Source organism: Dreissena polymorpha, chromosome 9 (assembly GCF_020536995.1).
Source record: "Dreissena polymorpha isolate Duluth1 chromosome 9, UMN_Dpol_1.0, whole genome shotgun sequence".
In the NCBI taxonomy this organism is placed as follows: domain Eukaryota; kingdom Metazoa; phylum Mollusca; class Bivalvia; order Myida; family Dreissenidae; genus Dreissena; species Dreissena polymorpha.
Genome location: NC_068363.1, coordinates 36,799,541 through 36,825,727, shown reverse-complemented (window position 1 = coordinate 36,825,727; position 26,187 = coordinate 36,799,541). Strand labels below are relative to the sequence as shown.

Below are 26,187 nucleotides of genomic sequence, written 5' to 3'. Positions count from 1 at the left end.
AATTTTCGGGGAGCATAAAAAGGAATAATAAAAGGTTTTAACCTGAACTATCACACCATCCCTTATTTATCATATAATAAGGTGTTTGAACTATCATTGAAGCCACAAGACAACTCCCATGGGATTAAAAACATGAATGCAGAAACCTCTGAAAGAAGGTCACACTCGGACAAATATCAGACAAAGGGTTGTAAGACTTCTGTATCCATTAATAACCAAGTTGAAAATATTAAATATTGATGTTTGGAGCACAAAAAAGTGTTTGCACTTTAATATTGTTTTGTATTTCCCTTACATTTTGTTGATAAAACAAGTAAATAATGTATAACATGAACCACTTTTGGTCAGCAGTAATTATTCTGCATTGTAAATGTATGTTTCAGTTATTTAACTTAGAATTCAAAATAGTATCATTTACATCAGATCATTTACAATTAAAAATGAGCGGTGTCTATGAAAATGGGGCTTAATGCATGTTAGTATAGTATCATCTAAGATTAGATTGTGTAGCTGTATGGGATAATCAGAAACGTTACTTTTTGCCTAGACCAGATTTTCCTTCAAGAGACATAATAACAGTGGAAATTAAGTGTCGTCCCATATAAGCCTGTGCGGACTGTGCAGGCTTATATGGGATGATACTTTATGCACATCAAGTCCTGTTTGTCCATAGTGCAGCTTAAATGATTTTAAAGTACCCTTTCCTAAAATTAGTCTTCAGTGTTTTTTTTTCACTATATTGGGAATAGGTGCTTTGACCTGAATATTGGAAAAATTAGTGTTGTTGTTTTTTGCTAACAAAAAAAATAAATTTATGCTTAAAAAATGAGTATTTAAGTGTTTTAAATATAATATTTAATAGAGTGTAACTTATAGAGCTGGATGGGAGAAAAACTAAATGCTGATCTAATTTTTTTGGAAACTTTCAATTCTGAATTTTTAGGCCCCATTTGGGAAAAAAATATACTTTTTCCATTGGGATACCGGACTCGATTTTGAAAAAAACAAAAACACTGGTCTAATGCCTAGGTTAGAGAAAGGTATTCGCCCATAATACTTTTCAAAATATACCGGCAGTTGTTAATTGTAATATATATTTGTCAGATTCAAACAATACTAACAAAAGACTTATTGAACTCAAGTTAATTGTTATTATCACTCTGGCCAGCACAGTATTTATATCAGATAATATGGTGATAAGTTGTATATTTATTTTTAGCTTTATAATACAATGTGCTACACTATCATCCAATAATAAAAGCACAAAGAATGTGAGCTACAACCCCCCACCCCCAATCCCGTGGAAAAATGTTAAAAACATAATGATGATAATCAGGTATTATATTGGTATGTTTCTATTGTAAACATAATGAATCACAAAGATTATTGCACATATTTAGAAAACAACAGAAGAGACATGAATCTATGGGGGAAATAAAACCATGTTCATATATGGCATGACTATGTTTATAATTGCAAACAGTTATATAAATTAGGACTAAATGAGACAGATGGAGATATTGCCAGATATTGTTGAGAAACAACACAATTGTGCAATGTTCTGGGAAAACGGGTCATAATGCATGTGCATAAGGTTTCATCCCAGATAGCCTGTGCAGTGTGCATAGGCTTATCAGGGACAACATTTTCCGTTTTTATGGTTTTTATGCTTAAAGGAAGTCTCTTCTAAGCAAACATCCTCTTAAGGCGGAAAATGCTGCCCTGATAAGCCTGTGCAGTCCACACATTGTACACAAGCATTAAGCCCTGTTTTCCTGTTTTACCTGATTTTGATCTATTTTTTTTACCTTTGACTTTGAATGATGACCAGTTTGACCTTTCACCGCTCAAAATGTGCAGCTCCATAAGATACACATGCATGCCAAATATGAAGTGGCAATCTTCCATATTGCAAAAGTTATGGCAAATAATCAAACAAACAAAAAAAAAAATGGACAGGGCAAAAACAATATGTCCCCCACTATAGTGGTGGGGGACATAAAAATTTAGTATTTATTTAACCAGGAATTGGTAATATAATTTAATCCGCATTTAATTAATCTGAAACATTTAAATTCATGTACAATTTCCATCGGTATTTATTTAAGTATCAAATTAATTCTTACCGTGCACCAAATCACAATATAAGCCAACAAGAAAGATTTAGGTCAAACTGCTTGTATAGGTTGAGTCATCAAACAAATGGAAGTTGAAAATGACTAATGATCATTTTCACTTCTTGACCTCTATTTTATTCACATAACACACAACATTAACAGCAAATTGTAATAACGATGCCATGGAAATTTTAACTTAAGCAATTTGTATGGTTGGATATCACAAATTAGCACATGAAATTCACAGAACACTATCAGAATAGCAAACAGTTTGGATCCAGATGAGACGTTCTGTGGCGTCTCATCTGGATCCAAACTGTTTGCAAAGGCCTTCAAAATTCGGTTCCAGAACTGAAAGAGTTAACAATGGCGATAACCAAAGGTTCCAAGTTAGGTTACATAGGAATTTAACAGTTAGAGCAATGCATTTTTGCACAGGACCACATTTGTTGTTCTCAAATGAAAGTTTACAATAACAACAGACTTAATTCTTTTGAAAAACATCATTTTGTTTATGCAATTAGCAGGACATTCGTTTTAAAATTGTATCCTATAATGTCTGTTTATGTCATACAGATGACATTTGTATAACTTTATTTACAAGACGCAGCAATCAAGTACCAATTTCTGTGTGAATCGCAAGGGTGGATCTGTCCTTTAAATGCTGTTCTGCCACGAAAGCTTTTTATGTCAGACAATCACAGACTGTGCTAGACAGTGTTATGCACTCTTGACACTTGTGAATTAGTGTTTTGGCAGGTTGCGTTGCCATGAATATAATGAATCTGACATGGAAAACATGTTTTTCCTATACTGTTGTTGCTGATAATGAGTTTTTCTATTACTGGTTAATGTCACCAGCAACTGAAGCAACAAAAACAGCACCAGTCCATCACTTGACAAATGTGAACTTACTGCTGTATTGATAACCATATATTACTTGATGGGATTGATAGTCTGTGCAGGCAACACTTTTCAATCCAAGTTACACTGCACATAAAACATTTTAATAGACATGAACAACTTTATATCATAAGGATCTTCCAATGTTGTACTTTGAAAACAGTAGGTGTATTTTTCGATAAATGTATGTCCTAAGGAAAGATGGACAGACAGACAGCTACCCTAACATTTTTGCCGCACTCAGTGAAAACTGGGAAGTTCACACAGGCTTTTCAAGGACAACACTTTTTGCCTAAACTAGATTTTCTTTAACAGACAATGCGGACTGCACAGGCTAATCTGGGACGACATTTTACGCACATGCATTATGCCCAGTTTTCTCAGAACACGACTCAAATATTCTCACAGTGCTTTTAATGAAGAACATTAGTTGTAATTGAAACTATTGTTAAAGGGAACATAAATCACTGATTTGGAAGTGTTATAAGATTATATATACGAAAACATGTAAAAATCTTTAACTTACCATACAACAATATTGGAATTAAAGTGCTTTACTTTAAATATTACAACAACATTCATGACTATTTTACTTCAAAGTTTACTTTTTACTTACCCTAATTACTTGTCACAAGTTATTTAAACATCCAACATAAACTCAACTATGTCTGCCCCAATCTAACAAAACATGCCTCAAGTTAACATTAGAAAACCTGTTCTTCCACAGAAAAGTATCATGTCCTAAAATTTATCACGAAAATCATATTACCACTCCAATACACAGCTTTTCACAACTCCCAATACAAACTCAAAAGACTTCAACCAGACTGTTCTGTTTGCAGTGTAAATGTGAACTGAGCATGAAAGAAAAGTCAATGCCTGTTCACAAGTCTTTACAACTGTCAACGATTCAATACCAGACGTGTTTATATAGTGAGCGTGGTTTACTACAGCCTATATACTACATAGCCCAAACTAATTGGTAACTCTCCCACCAGTGGCTATCTCGACAATAAAGCCGATAACTGGAGCACGCGCCATGCACAGAATACCGAGTGTGTGAATCAGGATGGCCCGTGTATAGTGTATTCCCAGGAAAATAGGCCACCATGAACATACGAATTATGAAATGAAAAATATGGGTATAAGAAAATCTTTACATTGATTGTATTATATAATTTCACTTCAAAATATGCTTACTTAAAGTGATTTGATTTTTTGGTTGGAATTTTGTTCATTGTGCAGTAAGTAAGAAGGGATAAGTTAGGATGTAAGTTCTGTAGCATTATTGGTAGGGTGGGTAAAAGCTTGAATATAAATGATATTTAAAATGAACTGAATTGTCAATGATGAGTTTCAGGCTGCTTTGTCAGACGTGGAGGAAGACCAACCAATGAAAGAGATTTCTAGACAAGAACGATGTTTATATTGTACACTTTATTGTAATGTGAAGCATTTATGATTTATTTACTGTAAAAGACTATCATTGTACTGTTGTAATATATTATTTCATACCTGCTTTTATTAAATCAACTTGTTAACTGTGCTGTTATTAAATAAACTTATTAAATAATGTGAAATGCTTAGTCAGTGCTCCAGATAACATGCATAAAGGAGTAAAAACGAATTAAATTATTTAAATAACGATTTAGATTTAAAATCTTTGCGTAAAGTTACGCATTGAAAAATTAAAACACGAAATCAAAATTTTCAAACGTACGTAAATCTTCCAGTAGCAAATTATGTATGGTAAACATTTCATCCCGGTTCTGGCTCGTCTTGGCGCTCAATTAAAACTACAACTTTAAATCAACGTCACTCAAGCGTTTGCTGTGAGGAAGAGCAACACCTAGAATGGTCCAAAGGCCAAACGGTCTCGATTCTGTTCTCCTAGATTTGCAGGCGAGTCATTAGTGTTTATTGTACCATTTTAATTACACTTATCGTAATTTGTATACACAAGTAATATACTGTATACCTATTCAAAATTCCATTAAAATTAAATGTTAAATATAGTTTTTGATATGACTTTAACGGCGACCAAAAGGCCATTATGACCTATATAAAGCCGAAGTGTGAGTGACCGTTTTACAGAAAAAAAATTAATGGCCTACTGAAGAGGTGTATTGAAGCGAGGAATGCAAAAAAGCCATTTCAGTGTCAAAAGTCCTCGCTGCATGCATTTTTTCAATTAGATTCAAATACCCAAAGCATGGTTTCGTCAATAATTGGTGAACTTATAAGCTCTTGTGTAAATGACTGCGAATCTAAAGCACTCAAAATTATTTGGTAATATATTGTTAAGAATTAATTTTATAAATAGAGGGTAAAATAAGAAGTAATTTTTAAAATAGGGAGTAAATGAGAATTTGACCAAATTTTTATCTGGAGCTCTGTGCTTAGTTGTTATTTGAATTTGTATAACATGCTTTCCTTTTTAACAATGGGGTCCCAATTAGGCGACAACTTTTTGATTTTGCCGAAAATAAGTGGTGACAACTTTTTAAAGCCCAGAGGGAAACCCGATAGTATGACCAAACTCAGACAACCTGACACTATGACAAGGATGTAACCTCAGAACTACGTGGTAGTGATGTAACCATGAGAACCTGACAGTGTGACATATATTTAACCATGACTACATGATAGAGTGACAATTCCTAAATTAAACAACATGACTGTATGAAAACATCCTTGCGTTTCTTCATTGAAATCATTGAAATTCTGTTACTTTAACCTTTTAGCACTTAGATACGTATTTTTAGGCATGTGTTGTCCCTCAGAAAGTTAAATTTAATTAAAGGCCTTTCTTACTAGATCCATATTTTAAACGCTTCATTTTCAACCCTTAGATACTAATGAGCAGCAAACAGCATAAAACCTGAACCTAAAACCTGAGTTCCTCGCAGGCTGTTCTGGTTTTACGTTGTTTGCACATAGCCATTTTCACTTTGCTTCTGAGTAGGAAAGGGTTAAATATGCTGGAATCTAGATTATAAACTTGTTTCTTTAAGACTACCATTAAATCTAGGAGTGCTCTTTTGTTGTGACAAAAACATCATCATCTGAAACTTTTTACTCAGTTGAAATATCACACAAGTTAGATAATACTGCAAATGGCAGCAAAATATGTGGGAAAAGCCTTAAAATATCACACAAGTTATACAACATCATACAAATGGGAGCAAAATATGTGGGAAAAGACAAATAATAAAAAAAATATTTTAGAAAAATCATGATGAATTACATTTCTCATAAAACTATTCCAGACCAATCAGGTAACATAAGTTGGCGTTTTCAATGGCAACACTGAACTTGAACCATTTATTTATTGTTTCTGGTTAGAAATAGTCTCCTGGAAATGGGAAGATATTCGAGACGAAACATTTGCTGTAGGAGTCGTTGAAAATAACTATATAACCGCAATATTACATAACCACAATATTTACGCTACATAATTTTCCTGCTATATTTCCTACCGGGGACAATGAATGTTCAACTTGAACTTGTCCACCTACACTTGACACTCGAGGCTGGTAATGACCTTTTAGGCGTCAACATGACACAGATCTTATTTTTGTCTCCAGAAAGTGCAGGGGAGGATGGTGAATTACACATGAGCGAGCAAAATTCCCATGAAAATAGCTTGTTCAATTTAAAAACATATCAAGTTCCTTACAAGACAGGAAACACACATGACTAAAATGCCAAGAAACAACAAAACAAGATAAAATATTTCTTAAATTAATTATATATTACAAAGAGAAAGAGCGTTATGGTGTCTGTGTGAATATTTTGTTAAATGTTTTTTTCTGTTTTTTTTTGCTCTATGAATTACCGGTATCTGAAAAGATTGGGCAAACGTACACCAAGGTTTAGGGTAATTGATCCACAAAAGAATACCATCAGGATGCAGGAAGTGTAAAGAATTTTATTATTATTATTTTATATTATTGTTATCATTATTATTATAATTATTATATACTCATCACTATCATATTAGTATTATTATTACAAATTTTCTAATAATTATTATTATTATTGCTATTACAGTAACCAAAATTAAAATTTTAATAAAATCCAGCCCAGATTCTTACATTTTTGTACAAGACTATGAAAATATTACAAAATTATCAATATTTATATGAGCAAGCCAGAGTAATGGTGACCAACTAACATCCTTGTGCTATTACCTATCACAGTTTTTAATTATGATCAACATTTTTATGTAAATAGCATCATTTAAACATCTGTGGGTGTTGCTCTTAGTACACCATCAGTGTCCCATAATTCGTACATCAACCTCTACAACTAGTTGCCCATGCACCATGTGACCTAGCCGTTGGCATTGTAAGTATTGATGTTCCCGTCACTCCATTATCTAAGCCGCTATTGACGCACATGGCTATAATCACTAATAGTCCGAATTAGAATGCTTCATGACAAAGATGCAGTGACCTAGAAAAACTGGAAATGCCACATAAGTTTGCAACAAACGTGGACACTGTCTTTAAATTCTCTGTAAGTTCGTTGCACTGCATGGGAAATCAACAAACAAAAAGAACTTGCATAATTATGTAGACCATAAGAATCTCTACTGGCTTGTGTCTCCAAAAAGTGTGTGTGTGTGTATATATATATATATATATATATATATATATATATATATATATATATATATATATATATATATATAGCTTTATTCCTTGTTTTAAACTTTGCTTTATGTTTATTAAACTTTGACATTTGAAATTATTAGTTCATGTTGTAATTAGTTCATCTTATAATATGAGTACATTTTCTACGACCAAAGTGCTTATGATTAATTGCAGAACCAATAAGTAATAGCAAGTCATCAACTTTGAAACCAATATTTTCAGAAACAATGCCTTAACTTCCTGCATGCGTAATCTTTCACAATTATGTGTTCAAACAACAATAGACTAGTTATTGTGTTCTTGAAATGCAATTACTAAGCGACTATTTGACACGCACTTTCTTCTGTCATTTCCTTCTCGTGATTAGGAAATAATTTGTGTTCCTTTCATGAAGCAAATTTTCTTGGAAATTCTTATCCTACTTCCCAAACAATAGGTACCATCCATGTTTTGCTGCAAAAATAAACGCACTAAGTTCCTTTGTCTATAAAAAACAAGTTCAGGATAGTGGTAGAAAGCTTTTTTCCCTATGCATGTATGGTAAGACAGAAAACTAAAATTGTATTAAGTTACCTCAATAACATAAGTGGTAACATGAATATTGTTGCATGAATGTTTTTTCATTGGTGTGATGTGCTTAAGTTATCTCCATAACATTATTGTTATATTGTTCCCATACATCCAATGGAATGAGACAAGTTCTGGTGTCCATAAAGTGTTGTTCCAGGTTAACATGTGCAGTTCAAAAATGCCATCAGGGTCAGCACTTCCCACATACAATCGATTTTCACACAGATGAGACTTCCTTTAAAATTGGAAAATAAGATATAAGCGGAAAGTGTTGTCCCAGATTAGCCTGTGCACACTTACCTTGGGTCATTTAGCACATGCATCCAGCCCTGTGCACACTTACCTTGGGTCATTTAGCACATGCATCCAGCCCTGTGCACACTACCTTGGGTCATTTAGCACATGCATCCAGCCCTGTGCACACTACCTTGGGTCATTTAGCACATGCATCCAGCCCTGTGCACACTTACCTTGGGTCATTTAGCACATGCATCCAGCCCTGTGCACACTTACCTTGGGTCATTTAGCACATGCATCCAGCCCTCTGCACACTTACCTTGGGTCATTTAGCACATGCATCCAGCCCTGTGCACACTTACCTTGGGTCATTTAGCACATGGATCCAGCCCTGTGCACACTTACCTTGGGTCATTTAGCACATGAATTCAGCCCTGTGCACACTTACCTTGGGTCATTTAGCACATGCATCCAGCCCTGTGCACACTACCTTGGGCCATTTAGCACATGCATCCAGCCCTGTTGTTGTCCCAGATTAGCCTGTGCACACTACCTTGGGCCATTTAGCACATGCATCCAGCCCTGTTGTTGTCCCAGATTAGCCTGTGCACGCTACCTTGGGCCATTTAGCACATGGATCCAGCCCTGTGCACACTTACCTTGGGTCATTTAGCACATGCATCCAGCCCTGTGCACACTTACCTTGGGTCATTTAGCACATGGATCCAGCCCTGTGCACACTTACCTTGGGTCATTTAGCACATAAATTCAGCCCTGTGCACACTTACCTTGGGTCATTTAGCACATGAATCCAGCCCTGTGCACACTTACCTTGGGTCATTTAGCACATGCCTCCAGCCCTGTGCACACTTACCTTGGGTCATTTAGCACATGCCTCCAGCCCTGTGCACACTTACCTTGGGTCATTTAGCACATGCATCCAGCCCTGTGCACACTTACCTTGGGTCATTTAGCACATGAAACCAGCCCTGTGCACACTTACCTTGGGTCATTTAGCACATGAATCCAGCCCTGTGCACACTTACCTTGGGTCATTTAGCACATGCCTCCAGCCCTGTGCACACTTACCTTGGGTCATTTAGCACATGCATCCAGCCCTGTGCACACTACCTTGGGTCATTTAGCACATGCATCCAGCCCTGTGCACACTTACCTTGGGTCATTTAGCACATGAATCCAGCCCTGTGCACACTTACCTTGGGTCATTTAGCACATGCATCCAGCCCTGTGCACACTTACCTTGGGTCATTTAGCACATGCATCCAGCCCTGTGCACACTTACCTTGGGTCATTTAGCACATGAATCCAGCCCTGTGCACACTACCTTGGGTCATTTAGCACATGCATCCAGCCCTGTGCACACTTAGCTTGGGTCATTTAGCACATGCCTCCAGCCCTGTGCACACTTACCTTGGGTCATTTAGCACATGCCTCCAGCCCTGTGCACACTTACCTTGGGTCATTTAGCACATGAATCCAGCCCTGTGCACACTACCTTGGGTCATTTAGCACATGCATCCAGCCCTGTGCACACTTAGCTTGGGTCATTTAGCACATGCATCCAGCCCTGTGCACACTTACCTTGGGTCATTTAGCACATGGATCCAGCCCTGTGCACACTTACCTTGGGTCATTTAGCACATGAATCCAGCCCTGTGCACACTACCTTGGGTCATTTAGCACATGCATCCAGCCCTGTGCACACTTAGCTTGGGTCATTTAGCACATGAATCCAGCCCTGTGCACACTTACCTTGGGTCATTTAGCACATGCCTCCAGCCCTGTGCACACTTAGCTTGGGTCATTTAGCACATGCCTCCAGCCCTGTGCACACTTACCTTGGGTCATTTAGCACATGCATCCAGCCCTGTGCACACTTGCCTTGGGCCATTTAGCACATGAATCCAGCCCTGTTTTTCCAGAGTGAGGCTTGAGACGTGCAGGACCCTGCAGACTGAGTCACAATCATTTTGAACACATACGGTAAGATGAGCTTTTGGATTGCTTAAAACTATTACTATCAGCCCATGCAATTAAGAAATTGATATCATATTGAGAAACAATTGTTATTATTTGTGGATTTTAAAATTCAAATTAAGTTTGATACAGAGAAAATTCAAGGTCATGACAAAGTGTTACTACAAGCGTTTCTATTTTGTCTCTGCAAGATTTGAACAATTAGACATCAGATCAATGAAAATGACATTGTTTATTGTTTTTAAAAGAAAATTGTCACCTTAAATTAGAATGAACACTTTTCTATTGATGACATTATTTTCACAACGATTGACGACAAGATTTCATGCTATTCAAATATACACCAAACCAATAACTGTTCGATTGGCAACAAAAGCAGCTTGTCTTGAGCTCTTGGCAAATATAGTTCGTGACGATCAGGAAAAGCGACCACTTCAGCCGTGTATGGACCAATCAATAGCCATCAACCTCAATGCATTGATGACGTACATGGCACTGATGAGATCAATCAGGGCCTTGAGATACTCTGGTATGTGTGGGAGTGCACAGTGCATGGCAGAAAAGTGGAAAAATCTCGGAATGGATAAATATCTGGAAAAGATGCCTACCAGAATGAATGTCAACTATGTACCCCCTCCCCTACCCCCAGTCATGACAAGATTTGTCCTTTGTTTCTCTTGAAGTCAGTAGAGGTACCATTGTCTGTATCAGGATTAATGATAATGGTGTATAAATAGCTAACCATTACTGGTTAAGAAGGTCGTTGCTGTTGCTGTCTTGAGTCTGTTGACAGAAAGTCAGGAAACTGACTCTCAAATCTTCCTACTAAGCTGCTTTTTTAAATCAGGTCATTGTTCTGCAACTCTATGTCTCAAACAGGAGACAATTAAAATTGGTGAAACCTTTTTGCAAAAATAAGTTTGCTTTCTTTAAAATATCTCGATATAAAATTGGCATACACAGTTCATGAAAAGAACTAGTATGCTAAATCAACATAACATGACTTTAAAACACCTTTCTTAACATGTATTAACATGTCTGCAATTTAACAATCTTTTATTTTAATTAGTTTCATTTTTGAATGTACATATTTCAGATGCACATGTGGTGATTGGTAGATATTTGAGCTAATGGGCTGCTCTTGACCATTGCTACACTTAACTCTTCCAGTGCTGAAACCGAATTTAAAAGGCCTTTGCAAACAGTTTGGATCCAAACTTTTGCTATTCTTATAGTATTCTTTGAAAAAAATCGAAGAAAATGCTAATTTTAGTAATTCAGCAGACGACATTTTAGCAGACGACAAATTTCCCAGAATGCAAAGGGTTAAACTAACTACAACATGTCCTTGGTCCGCTGACATGGTGACTTCTAGACAGACTAAGTGACAACTTGTGTAGCCAACCCACTCACTACATTAACGGCTAAAATATTAAGAGCACCAAACTTTTCGTTTGCACAGAACAGTGCCGTATATAGCAGCAAAACAATTAAAGGCTTCATGGCTAACAGTCAAGCTTTCTTTATAACATTAATTTCAAACTAAATATAATAAGTTTGATAAAATAAATAAACATTATAACTTTTTATACCAAAAGATCTATCAATTTGTCAGCAATCCTTTGTAGAACTTATATGAGTTGGCTTTTGAAAGACATTTTTTCATCTATCCTATTTAAAATTAGCACATACGTCTTGAGAGAGAAACTCTAAGCATAAATATTTGATTAAACCAGTACAAACTTGCTAACAGAGACACTGTTAGCATCAATAGAAGCAGAACAAACTGGCTGACAGAGACACTGTTAGCATCAATCTTTGGTAGAACCAGTACCAACTGGCTAATAAAGACACTGCTAGCACCAGTATCTTTGATAGAACCTGTTTAAACTGACTGATAGAAAAACTGTTAGAATAAATCTTTAATAGAACTGTACAATTTGGCTAAATGAAAAACTGCTAGCACCAATCTTTGGTAGAACCAGTACAAACTGGCTTATAGATGCACTGTTAACATCAATTGGTAGAACCAGTACAAACTGGCTGACAGAGGCACTGTTTAAGCATCAATCTTTGGTAGAACCAGTACAAATCTGTAAACTGGCTAATGGAGACTCTGTAAGCATAAATCTTAGGTAGAACCAGTACAAATTCTGATAGATCCGGTACAAACTGGCCAATAGAAGCACTGTTAGCATTTATCTTTGATAGAACAAGTACAAACTGGTTAATAAAGATACTATTAGCATTAATCTTTGGAGGAACAAGTACAAATCAGTACAAACTGGCTAATGGAGACATTGTTAGCATCAATCTTTATGTTAGAACCATTCTTTGGTAAAATCAGTACAAACTGGCAAATAGAGCGCTGTTTGCACCATTCTTTGGTAGAATCAGCGCAAACTAGCTGACAGAGACGCTGTAAGCACCATTCTTTGGTACAACTAGTACAAACAGGCTAATAGAGACACTGTTAGCACCATTATTTGGTAGAACCAGTACAAACTGGCAAAAAGAGACACTGTTAGCCCCATTCTTTGGTAGAACTAGTTCAAAATGGCTGACAGAGACACTGTTAGCACCATTCTTTGGTAGAAACAGCACAAATCAGTACACACTTGCTAGTTGAGACACTGTTAGCACCATTCCTTGATAGTCCAGTATACACATGAGAGTAAAACAACTGTGAAGTATCAAACTTAACATCTGGTAAATCAGAAGATAGAACGGTTGCAATGAAACCATTAATTGAGATTACAAGGGTGGCTTATCTTGTTTTCATATACCCATTCCAGAAGGGAAAACATCAAAATTATTCCCCTTTGCATGGACAAGTCCTTTGCATGAGAATAGCACAAATAGTTTCTATCACAAAACAATCCTTAAATATATAAATAGAATATGGGGGATGATACAAATCAGTTTGAGGCACGTTGTCTGACCCAGCATTTTAATGGCTGCCAATAAAGTGCAACTTCAATACAGGACTGACATTAATGTTATATAATGATGGAAGCCAACATTTCGCTGCATTCCTTTCAAAGTTAATAGCACTGGATTTGAAAACATTTTGTTGCCTTCAGAGGCCGATCAAGTAGAATAACAGATTACATTTCTGTTCTTTAAACTTTTTTATCCAAAAAATACATAATGATTTACGTATGTATACTGTAGACTCTCTGTAAACCGGACGGTCGGGGGACCGGCCTGATCGTCCGGTTTTCAGAGAGTTCCAGTTTACCAAGAGTAGGCATATTCCTAAAATATACATTGTATGCATTTCGTACAAAATCATATAAGAATACAACAAACCATATACATTTACATGTACCATGTGATAACTGTCAGTACTCATGTAATGCTTAGGTTTAAAGTATTCTTACAAAATGTGTTTTTATTCGATTAAAAGCAAAAAAACATTCCATACCGACTTTTTTTTTATTAATCCCAAAGTGAGCGTGGTGCTTTATACATGTACGTACATGTATGTACATGTACATGCATACGTGACATTTGTCATATAGGCGAATGAATAGTTTTCGAGTTGGCTATAAATAGCTATGAATTAATTAAGTTTTATTTGTTACAAATAAGAAGCGCAAAACGTCATAGACAATTTTGTCGAACTACGGCACAAACACGATTGTTGTGGACACACAATTTTTCATTCAAGACATTTCACAAAACATACACACACGCACACAAACTACCAGAGAAGATCACAAGAAAGTGATCGTCGCAACGGCATGCATTTATTTTGTAATTAAACTGTTTATCATAAGCTTAATAAAACGATCGCGTCAATCACTTTTTGTAGCTACCGCACGTCTATAATAGACATTCACAGTTTGTTTTACATTATTTAATCAGACTTCAATAGCGCGGTAACGACTTGACACCTTTATGGTATGTTTAATCCGATTATCGATAATTGTGCGAGCGGAATGTGTGACACAGCACGCGCCGTGCTGACTAAGTATTGTAATTTACACGCCTCAGGCATCTTGAGAATTTGGACCGTCCGTTGTACTCAATGCCTATTTTACGTCGAAAATGACGAAATTCAAGGAGATATTCGTTTGGTTTCCGGTTTTGAGAGAGTTCGGTTTATTCAACATTTTTAAACAAAGAAATAGAAGGGAAAAATACGCACTGGCCGGACTGTTCGGAATCGGGAGATTTCCGGTATTCGGAGAGTCCGGTATTGGCAGAGTCTACTGTATAAGCATTGTTGAAATGTAAATTAGCAAAGTTTAAATCTGTATCACTACAAACATCCACCTGTCAGATACAATCAAACTGTTTTCAAATAAGAAAATGCTGAAGCATGCATGACAAGCCATTAAATTGTCATCCTTTTGAATATGTTTAGTACACGTTCATTGAGCGACACCCACAACCTGTGGAGGGTGACAGCCTTACATGACAATCTTGCACGCTCTTTTTAAAAAAAACTTTTGAATTTTATTTATCCAAACCATTTTATGCCCCTACCATTTCAAAGGATGGGCAAACGCAATTAATTGTTACCTCTTTCAAGGATGGTGAAAGGCTAACAAGTGTTACCCCTTTCATGGATGGTGCAAGATCAACAAGTGTTACCCCTTTCACAGATGGTGAAAGGCCATCAAATGTTACCACTTTCAAGGATTGTAAAAGGCCATCAAGTGTTACCTCTTTCAAAGAAGGTGAAAGGTCATCAATTGTTACCCCTTTCAAGGATGGTGAAAGGTCAACAAGTGCTACCCCTTTCAAGGATGGGAAATGCCATCAAGTGTTACCCCTCTAAAGAAAGGTTAAAGGCCATCAAATGTAACCCCTTTAAAGGATTGTGACAGGCCATCATGTATTACCCCCTGCAAGGATGGTAAAAGGACATCAAGTATTATCCCTTTCCAGGATGGTGAAACGCCATCAAATGTTACCCCTTTCCAGGATGTTAAAAGGCCAACAAGTGTTACCCTTTTCACTGATGGTTAAAGGCCATCAAGTGTATTCCCTTTCCAGGATGGTGAAAGGCTATCAAGTGTTTACCCTTCCAGGATGGTGACAGGCTATCAAATGTTACACTTTTCCAGGATTTTAAAAGGATATCCAGTGTTACCCCTTTAACGGATGGTGAAAGGCCATCAAGTGTTACCCCTTTCACGGATGGTGACAGGCAAGCAAGTGTTACTCCTTTCAAGGATGATGAAAGGCTTGTTACCCCTTTCAAGGAGGGTGAAAGGCCATCAAGTGTTAACCCATTCCAAGCGTAAGGACATGCATAAAAGCGTCCATTAAAAACTTTCTAACATGAGACATAGGCCCATATATTCTTCTTCACACATAATGATATATTTAATAAGCATACACCGTCATGCTAGAATTGACTTTAAGAAGTCTTAGTAAACTACAGTCTATTTTTTATTTTTAGGCTCAAGTTTAATATTGGTTGTTGAATGATGGGCCTAGCCTTTGATTTTTTTTTCTTCTTTTTTATCTTCTTTTTTAAAAATTAATCCGATATACAATTAGCCTGTTGAAATTCAGCACACTATCATCTTCAAAATTAAATTTTAACCTATGACATCAAAGCAAGTGAAATAGCGACCATTATCTCAACCAAATAACTAAAGTTGTATCTAACTGCTAGGATGACTGCACTCAAAACACCTATATCCTCCATGATAAATGCATTGTTGACCATAATATCCCCTAATAAACCACCAATAACCTTCCACTTGAAGGTCAGAGCACACTACCCACTTACCAAAAGTGTTTTCAGCATCAAACTGTGCACAAGGAATGGGCACTTAAAACCCAAGACTTGCACGGTGAATGGGCACTTTAATCCTGAGACTTGCACGGTGAATGAGCACTTTAAACCTGAGATGGGTGCTTGTTCAACAGACAAGCCAAGGCCAGCCAAGCATTGCTAATTCTACAATACATCATAGTAAACACTGATAGCCCATGAAAACATTAGTGGGCAGAGCATGCAAGATGTGAAGTGAAGATGTATCACATTAAGTATCCAAATAAGAGGACATTCCATAATCACCCCATTGGAGCAAAAAGGTACCATGTGTGTTCTAATTTGCAAGGCCACATGGTACCTTTTTGCACCAAAGGGACACATTGATCTCCTTGCATCATAATGGCCGTTATCAGCTGTTGATAAAAGCTCACTCCTTTGAAAAATCAATTGCTCATACAATTTCTTAACTTTTTTTTTCAAAATTAGACAAACATGCAAAACTTAAACTATATTAAAAATTAAATAAGTGTACTATGCATGGAAATGGCAGATTTTTCCCACCAGTCCCCTTATAAGGTCAACACCCTAGCTGCTATTTTGAGATGTTGATGGCTACATACTATATCTTAAACTCAAGCAAAAAACAATGCAAGAGACTTAACCCATTTATGCCTAGTGGACTCTCCCATCCTTCTGAATTAGATCAATTTATTTCCAAAATTAGGGATGTCTAGTATAATTATTTCTATATTTATAATTTTTCTTACAGAAATTCCTTTAAGCAAACAGTGTAGACCCTGATGAGACGCTGCATTATGCGGCCTCTCATCTGGGTCTACGCTGTTTGCCAAGGCCTTTTTTCTAGACGCTACGCATAAATGGGTTAAACTCAAGCAAAAAAAATGCAAGAGACTCAATTATGTATGATTGTCAAATTGATAAGTACATTATCAATTGCATTGCATTGCACTACATTACTGACCATAAAACTTAACAATAATAACTTACGTGAAAAATAATATAACAGTTCTTTACATTAAAGTACACATGCCTTTTTGTCATTTTAGTCACAAAAACTTACTTAGCGCACATAAATATCAAACGTCAACTTAATCTGTGTATTACGTCAACTGTGGTTTTTTCTGCTATTTTTCTTTCATTCACCCTTGAAGGCAATTAGGTTAATGGACGTCTATTTTCAGCAAAAATAAAAAGTATATAGAATGCCATGTAAATTCCAGACAGAGGAGATTTCTCCTAAAGCCCAGAGGAAAATCAATGAGATGTCTTCCATTCACAGAATTTGTAGTCGTACTACAAACCCGCTACGCTCATTGATGATTGAGATCCGACTGGTTAACAAGACAAAATTACGCACAGGAATAGCTAGCACGTCAACGGCCAGCTAAATAACACTTTATTTGGAACACAAATTGCGCTTACAAGCCTTTTTTATGGAATGAAATCAACCATTCACAATAGCATAGCAAATTTTGCTTCCTAAACAGAATGTAAGAAATCAATTTCCCATTTTGTCAATGCTAGATTTATTTTCAGAACACAAGCGCTGCCACTCCTACATTTATTATTTATCCAGTTCACATTAATTTAAATATTTACATGATATGGCTTCTGTCATTTAAAGGTTTGAGAGATTAAGTGCAAACTGATCATATAGTTCTAAAAGTACCTTTGTGTTTTTTTCAGGAAATTTTACTAGTGTACAAAATTGTTAAAATACAATAGAACAAATTTACTGTTGTAGTTACAGCTGATTCCAGCATTTTACGGCTTGGCAAATATTCGCTGTATAAAAAGGACATTTCCCTGGTCGTGACACAGATATTTGTGTAAGTGATAATAATCAAGATATTACTGTACATAATTTGTGACCTTACAAGAAAAACAGACGATAGTAATCGCAAAGGACACTACAAAGAAAATTAAACCTTTTAACTTAGACAAAAGAGTACACTTCACAATTATTGCCCCAGATTAAAAGCATTGAAAAAGCAAGGGATTAAAATTCTGAGGTTATTGTATCAATGTATTGAGGAAAATTAAGAGACAGGTATAGTAGGGTACCTCAACAGACAAAGTCAGCAGACGTAGTACCAGGATTTTGAGTGCACAAGTCATATCCCTGTTATAACAAGCTGTTTTAAAATTGCCTGTTAAACAACAAAGTCAAAGCAGGGACAAATGTCTTATGGCACTAGATAAGACATTTGCAAATTAGGGGACAAACATTTGAAGAGATGAACAAGTGCTTTTCTTTGCTGAATCCCTCATAATTTGTGGCAGAATAAAAATATATCTCCTTCTTATAACTAATATCCGTTTGCCACTCTTCATACAACAGTATTTAACTATGCAAACACAAAACATAACAAACAAGAGATGTGTTTGTCAGAAACACAATGCCCCATACCACTTTTAATTTTTTATTGTTTGGACCTATGACATTGAAGAATGACCTTGACCTTTCACCACTCAAAATGTGCAGCTCCGTGAGGTACACATGCATGCCAAATATCAAGTTGCTATCTTCAATATTGCAAAAGATATGGCCAATAATAAAGTTTTCGGACGTACGCACAGACTGACAGACAGACGGACTGACGGACAGTTAAACTGCTATATGCCACCCTACCGGGGTCATAAAGAGCAACAAGTTCATGAATTTTGGCTAAGGTTTAATGAATATTCTGACATTCAAGTATATACATTCATCTACTTAATGTTCAGAGAGACTGAACAAGAGATGATTAAGCGATAATTCCACACCACACATATCCATGGTCATGGTACACAGCTGTTGTATGGGTGACCTTCATTTGAGCCTTGTTCGGAGAAAGCTGGGCTTAATGCATGTGCGTAAAGTGTCGTCCCAGATTAGCCTGTGCAGTCCACACAGGCTAATCAGGGACGACACTTTCCACCTAAACTTGATTCTTGGTAAGGAGGGACTTCCTTGAAACTAAAAATACCATAAAAGCGTAACTGCACAGGCTAATCTGCGACGTCACTTTAAGCACATGCATTAAGCCCAGTTTTCTCAGAGGGCGGCTCATTTGACCGAACTGTGCAAATACAATGTTAACATTTCAATATTTAATTATTTATCACTACACCATGTAGTCAATGAACAGTCACTTTCTGAATGAATACCTCTACTTCTGTAGCAATCAATAAAAGATAAAGGCACAACATAGCAGATCTGAGTTTTTGTATCGATTTGAAGTGACAGTTGTGCGAGTCTATCATTATGTATTTATAATTTTTAATTAATAATTGTACTTATGTAAAATTATCATTTCTAAAATTATAATCATTTAGAGTAGATGTATAACTCTTTCAGTGCTGGAACCAAATTTTGAAGGCCTGTGCAAACAGTTTGGATCCAGATGAGACGCCGCAGAACATGGCGTCTCATCAGGATCCAAACTGTTTGCTATTCTGTTAGTGACTTCAAGAGTTGTTTTACTAGAACCACACTGAGAAAACTTCCTGGCCTCATGGCCAACATGTGTTCAATTTAGAGGAACCATATATCTCACTCATCATTAGAGAAATCATGTGAACAATTAGAGATACATATGGGCCGTGCTCTGGGAAAAGGGGGTTTAATGCATGTGTGTAAAAAGCCATCCAAGATTAGCTTGTGCAGTCTGCGACCCTTTCCGCCTAAAGTGGATTTTTGCTTATAAGACTTTCTTTAAACGAAAAATATCATAAAATCGGAAAGTGTTGTCCCTGATAAGTCTTTGTAGACTGCACAGGCTAATCTGGGACAGCACTTTACGAACATGCATTAAACCCCCTTTTCACATAGCATGCCCATATGTATCATAAGGACAACATTTAATGTTCATAAACAAGTTTCATAATGATTGATCAATGAATGTGGCCTCTAGATAGTTCACAGGCTGTTTCTTTGATTTGCAACTCAAAAGTTGACAAAAAATATTGAGCCAAGTGTGCTAGTAGGCCTTGATCTGACAAATTTTGTGCAACTAGTATGAAAACTATATTTGAACACGTGCACACTATATGAAGATCAGTCACCAAGTTTGCATTGTCAATACATCATAAATAAGGACATTAATAGAATAATTGTACTTAGGGCGATACAACTCAAGAAACAATGAAATCCTAAGAGTTACTTGACACATTGCATCCTTGAAATATGGCTACAGCACCATGTATTATATAATTGAGGATGTAAAACTGGTTTCTGAGATGTGAATGAAGACTAGTGGTTGCCGTGAGCCAGTAGATTTTGGCCTCGGCAACTCAGCTTCAAAAGCTGGTAGTTCTGTCAGGCAACTAGCTCTTGAAACAATTAAGTGCAATTACACATTAAATTTCAATTAAAATGGGATGATTATAATAATTAAATAAATAATATTAATTTATCAAGGCTAAGGTAATGATTCAACTTTGACTCATATTAAGACATAATACACAATGGCTGTGTCATGTTAGCAATGGAGTTGTTTAGTTATCTATTATTTTATTTAAAGAATGTATTAGATACACATGATACAATATGTACATGGTACTGGGCTCATAAGTCTTCAGCTGGGCAACCACTTGCAAAACTTTAGTTTCCATCCCTGGAGAATAATTTATAAACCTAAACTGATTGACTTATCCATAATTGTATAAAATGATGTTGCAGATTTGCCAAAAAATCATGTATTTAAAGAGGCTGAATAACACTATGGAAATAGAAACAAAAGTATTCATACTGTTGTTGGTGCGTTTGTTAGGAAACATCGTCAACTAAACTATATGCATGCCAAAATTGATATATTAGCTAAATGATGGACAGTTTCTGAACGTTTCTGATGTCCTATGCAGAGAAACGAATGAGGGTTTTGTCCCATAAGTCCCCCTACTTACTCAGCAACACACATGTCCTATCTATGAACCAAAGATTACACTAAATACAATCAACATACAAAAAAAGCACAATGAAACAAGCGATGTGTTTGTGAAACACTACGTCCCCATATATTTTACCCTTGACCTTGAAGGATGACTTTGACCTTGACCTTTCACTACTCAAAATGTGCAGCTCCATGAGATACACATGCATGCCAAATATTAAGTTTCTTTGTTCAATATTGCAAAAGTGTACATTAAATGAGCGATTTTGACCCATTTATTTGACCTTTTACCTTGAAGGATTACCTTGACCTTCACCTTTCACCACTCAAAATGTGCAGCTCCATGAGATACACATGCACGCCAAATTTGAAGATGTTATCTTCAATATTGCAAAAGTTATGGCAAAATGTTAAAGTTGGAGAAAAACAAAGCAACAAAACAACACACAGGGCAAAAACAATATGTCCCCCACTATAGTGGTGGGGGACATAAAAAGTCTGACATTGTGAATAAGAGAGAGCCTGTTCTTGGGAAAATGGAGCTAATGCATGTGCATAAAGAATTGTCTCAGACTAGCCTGCGCAGTGTTCCCAGTCTTATCAGGGACAAAGCTTTCCCTTTTATGGAATATTTCATTTAAAAGAAAGTCTCCTCTAAACTAAAATCCAGTGTTGGCAGAATGTGTCATTCCTAGTAAGCCTTTTATGGACTGCACAGGCTAATAAGGGACAATAGTATCATACCTAGTTAGCCTTTTATGGACTGCACAGGCTAATGTGGGGCAATAGTATCATACCTAGTTAGCCTTTTATGGACTGCACAGGCTTATCTGGGACAATACTTTACCCACATGTATTAAGTCCAGTTTTCCGTGAACAAGACTCACAGAGTTACTTATATGCTGCAGTTTTTAAAACCGAAGGAAACAACATTTAAACTACTTTAAATAAAAAGCTATCTTTAAATAACTTTTCGACAAGCCATTTGGGTGGAGAAAAACTTGTTACTCAAAAATGCTTATGTCATCTAATGATCTAGTTTATGGTATGTGACATCAGCTAAGACTTATACTCCCCGTAAGCTGTTTTCAACTAATAAAATTATAAATACGAAACTAATCATCAAACTTACCTCAAAGACTTGCACTGATTCAATGAGCCTATGCAATTTCAAACCCACATAGTTGAAATTCAAAACCACTCTAGCCACAAACTTGTTTTCAACATGGAACACCAAAAAAACATGAACTCATTTGAAAATCCACGCTTTAAGTTGTAGGTTGTATGTTTACTCAAGCTTAGAAAGAATGTTTTCGTCTTTCTGCTATGTACTCTCCCAGCCGATAACAAAGTTATTTTTAGCAACTGTTACTACAGCAAAAAATCTGAAAGAAAGGATAGCGCAACTGGTAGAAAGGTATAGAGAGAGAGCGTCTGGTTTATGTCTATATAGTATTGGCACATGTTTAAATATTAAATGGAATTAGCACACATTTGTTGTATGCTCTTTCCAATAGATATTTGCTCTAAAAAGCATTATTGAACATATTTCAGACAAGCATTCTAAAGTTTTATATTTAAGTCTGCTCCATCAAACTGTGGACCGACAAATTTATTACAAACCGGTTACATAGCCTACAAATTACTCAAACAAACTTTAAAACAAACATCACCAGTTAAGTTACATAGTTCAGATAAACCGCTCGATTGCCGCCCACACAGATAAAAAAGAAAGAATGTTTGTTAAAATTAATTGCAAAAAAGATATCACATTTATTTCATAAAATGTATTTGATTTAACTATTTTCCATGTCTCTAGGCTTTTGACAAGTGGATAACCTAGTCAAGAACATGAGCCTGCTCTGGGAAAATGGGGTTTAATGCATGTTCCTGAAGTGTTTTACCAGATTAGCCTGCGCATTTAATGCATGTTCCTTAAGTGTTTTACCAGATTAGCATGCGCATTTAATGCATGTTCCTTAAGTGTTTTACCAGATTAGCCTTCGCATTTAATGGCATTTTCCAGGGTGAGGCTAAAATGAACTGTGAATATAATTTGCAAGTTCTGAGAAAACTGGACATGTGCTTAAAGTGTCATCACAGATTAGCCTGTGCAGTCCCCAAGGCTAATCAGGGACGACACTTTCCGCCTAAATTGGATTTTTGCTAACAAGAGACTTCATTTAAACGAAAAATGTCATAAAAGTGGAAAGTGTCGTCCCTGATTAGCCTGCATGCGCGGACTGCGCACAGGCTAATCTGGGACAACACTTAAAGCACATGCACTATGCCCAGTTTTCTCACTCGACTCAATTTGTCAATTCTCCTGCCCTTGCACTTGCATATCCGCTTTCATGTCATAATAACGTTGATTTCTTTTCATGTGCTAGTGTTTTTACTTTTAATTGCTTATACAATGTATACAAAATAATGTAAACTTTAATCTCTATAACTAGAGGACAATTATTGATATACATTCAAAAAGTGTTGTCAGTCCTTGAAACATTACATCTTGCATTATTCTATTTGCATTCAGTGTTTCGATTGCATATACAATGTAGCGTAGCCATCAAACATATCTAGGTCAAATACGATCAAAGTCTGCTGCACTGAAAAACATCTAAACTGTTTAGTACACATTTTATTAGACCAAGAATTTGTCAATCCACACCTATTTGGAAATTCAAAGACAAGACATTTTCAGTTAGCATCATAGTGACAAGTTTTGATGCAAATGTCAAGATGCAAGAGTGTAAGCTTTACTTTCATCTGAGCCTTGTTCTAAGAAAATGGGGCTTAATGCATGTGCGTAAGTGTCATTCCAGATTAGCCTGTGCAGTCCGCACAGGCTAATCAGTGATTACACTTTCCGCCTTAACTTGATTTTCAGTAAGGAGGGACTTCCTAAAACTAAAAATACCATAAAACAGGAAAGTGTCGTCCCTGATTAGCCTGTGCGGACTGCACAGGCTAATCTGGGACGACACTCTACGCACATGCATTAAGCCCAGTTTTCTCAGCGCCTGACTCAGTTCATTTTACCCATAACGTACATAGCAGGCGTCAGAGGCATTCTCTTTTACTTGGAGTGCTCATGCATAATGTTTCAGTAATTCCAATCAGCACAAAACAATTATTTTTAATAAGTTGTGAATATTTCATAGACTCTCATCTCATTATAATTAATAATTCTTATACTTTAAGCTGAATTGTTAAAACAAAGTTGAACTATACACAAAAAACTTTTCAAAAATAAGAAAGGGGAACAATTCAATTAATCAACCCTTTACCATTTAGATACGTATTTTGACGCATTTGTAGTCCCTTAGAAGTTATATTTAATTAAAATCTTTCTATCTAGTTTCAAGTTTTAAAGGTTTCATGTCCAACCCTTAGATACTGATGAACAGCAAACAGCATAAAACCTAAACAGACTGCGATTTTTTTCAAGCAAACATAATTATTTTCAAACTCATCCAAGATATCATTGAGACCAATCTTTAGACCAAATTTCATGAAGATTGGACAATAAATGTGGCCTCTAGAGTGTTAACAAGGTTTTACTATAGCCATATATAGCCATGTAAGGAAAAATGCCCCACCCCTGGTGGCCATGTTTTTAAAGCAACCAAATCCATTTTCGAACTCATCCAAGATATCATTGGGACAAATCTTCTTACCAAGTTTCATGATAATCGGAAAATAAATGTGACCTCTAGAGTGTTTACAAGGTTTTACTATAGCCATATAAGGAAAAATGCTCCGCCCCTGTGGTGGCCATGTTTTTCAACCAACCGGCATCATTTTTTAACTCTTCCAAGATATTATTGGGATGTATCTTCTGACCGAGTTTCATGAAGATCCGACTATAAATGTGGCCTCTAGAGTGTTAACAAGATTTAACTATAGGCTTATATTATATATAGCCATATAGGGAAAAATGCCCTGCCTCTTGGCGGCCATGTTTTTCAAGCAAACGTAACCATTTTTGAACTCATCGAAGATATCATTAAGACAAATCTTCTGACCCAATTTCACCAAGATTGGACAATAAATGTGGCCTCTAGAGTGTTAACAAGGTTTTACTATAGCCATATAAGGAAAAATGCCCCGTCCTCTGGCGGCCATGTTTTTCAACCAAACGGCATCATTTTCGAACTCATCCAAGATTATTGGGATGAATCTTCTGACCAAGTTTCTTGAAGATTGGACAATAAATGTGGCCTCTAGAGTGTTAACAAGATTTTAATATAGTCATATAAAGCCATATAAGGAAAAATGCCCCGCCCATTGGCAGCCATGTTTTTCAAGCAAAGGTAACCATTTCTGAACTCATCCAAGATATCAGTGGGACAAATCTTCTGACCAAGTTTCATGAAGATCGGAAAATAAATGTGGCCTCTAGAGTGTTAACAAGGTTTTACTATAGCCATATAAGGAAAAATGCCCCGCCCCCTGGCAGCCATGTTTTTCAACCAACCTGCATCATTTTCGAACTCGTCCAAGATATTATTGGGATGAATCTTCTGACCAAGTTTCTTGAAGATTGGACAACAAATGTGGCCTCTAGAGTGTTAACAAGATTTTACTATAGTCATTTATAGCCATATAAGGAAAAATGCCCCGCCCCTTGGCAGCCATGTTATTCAAGCAAAGGTTACCATTTCTGAACTCATCCAAGATATCAGTGGGACAAATCTTCTGAGCAAGTTTCATGAAATTCGGAAAATAAATGTTGCCTCTAGAGTGTTAACAAGGTTTTACTATAGCCATATAAGGAAAAATGCCCCGTCCCCTGGCAGCCATGTTTTTCAACCAACCGACATCCTTTTCCAACTATACCAAGATATTATTGGGATGAATCTTCTGACCAAGTTTTATGAGGATCGGACAATAAATGTGGCCTCTAGAGTGTTAACAAGACTTTGCTATAGCCATAAAAGGAAAAAATGCCCCGCCCCTTGGCAGCCATGTTTTTCAAGCAAACGTCTCCAAGTGAAGAACAAAAAAATAAAAACAGAGAACATTCTGCTTCCTTAATAGGACGAAACTGTTTTAAATGCTATTGG

General features: G+C 36.4%; 1 protein-coding gene across 2 annotated transcripts in view; it reads right to left on the bottom strand.

The window, feature by feature from the left end:
- LOC127844727 (uncharacterized) overlaps positions 1–26,187 on the bottom strand; it is an 88,279-nt gene that overhangs the window by 28,201 nt on the left and 33,891 nt on the right. The gene's annotated exons all lie outside the window — the stretch shown is intronic.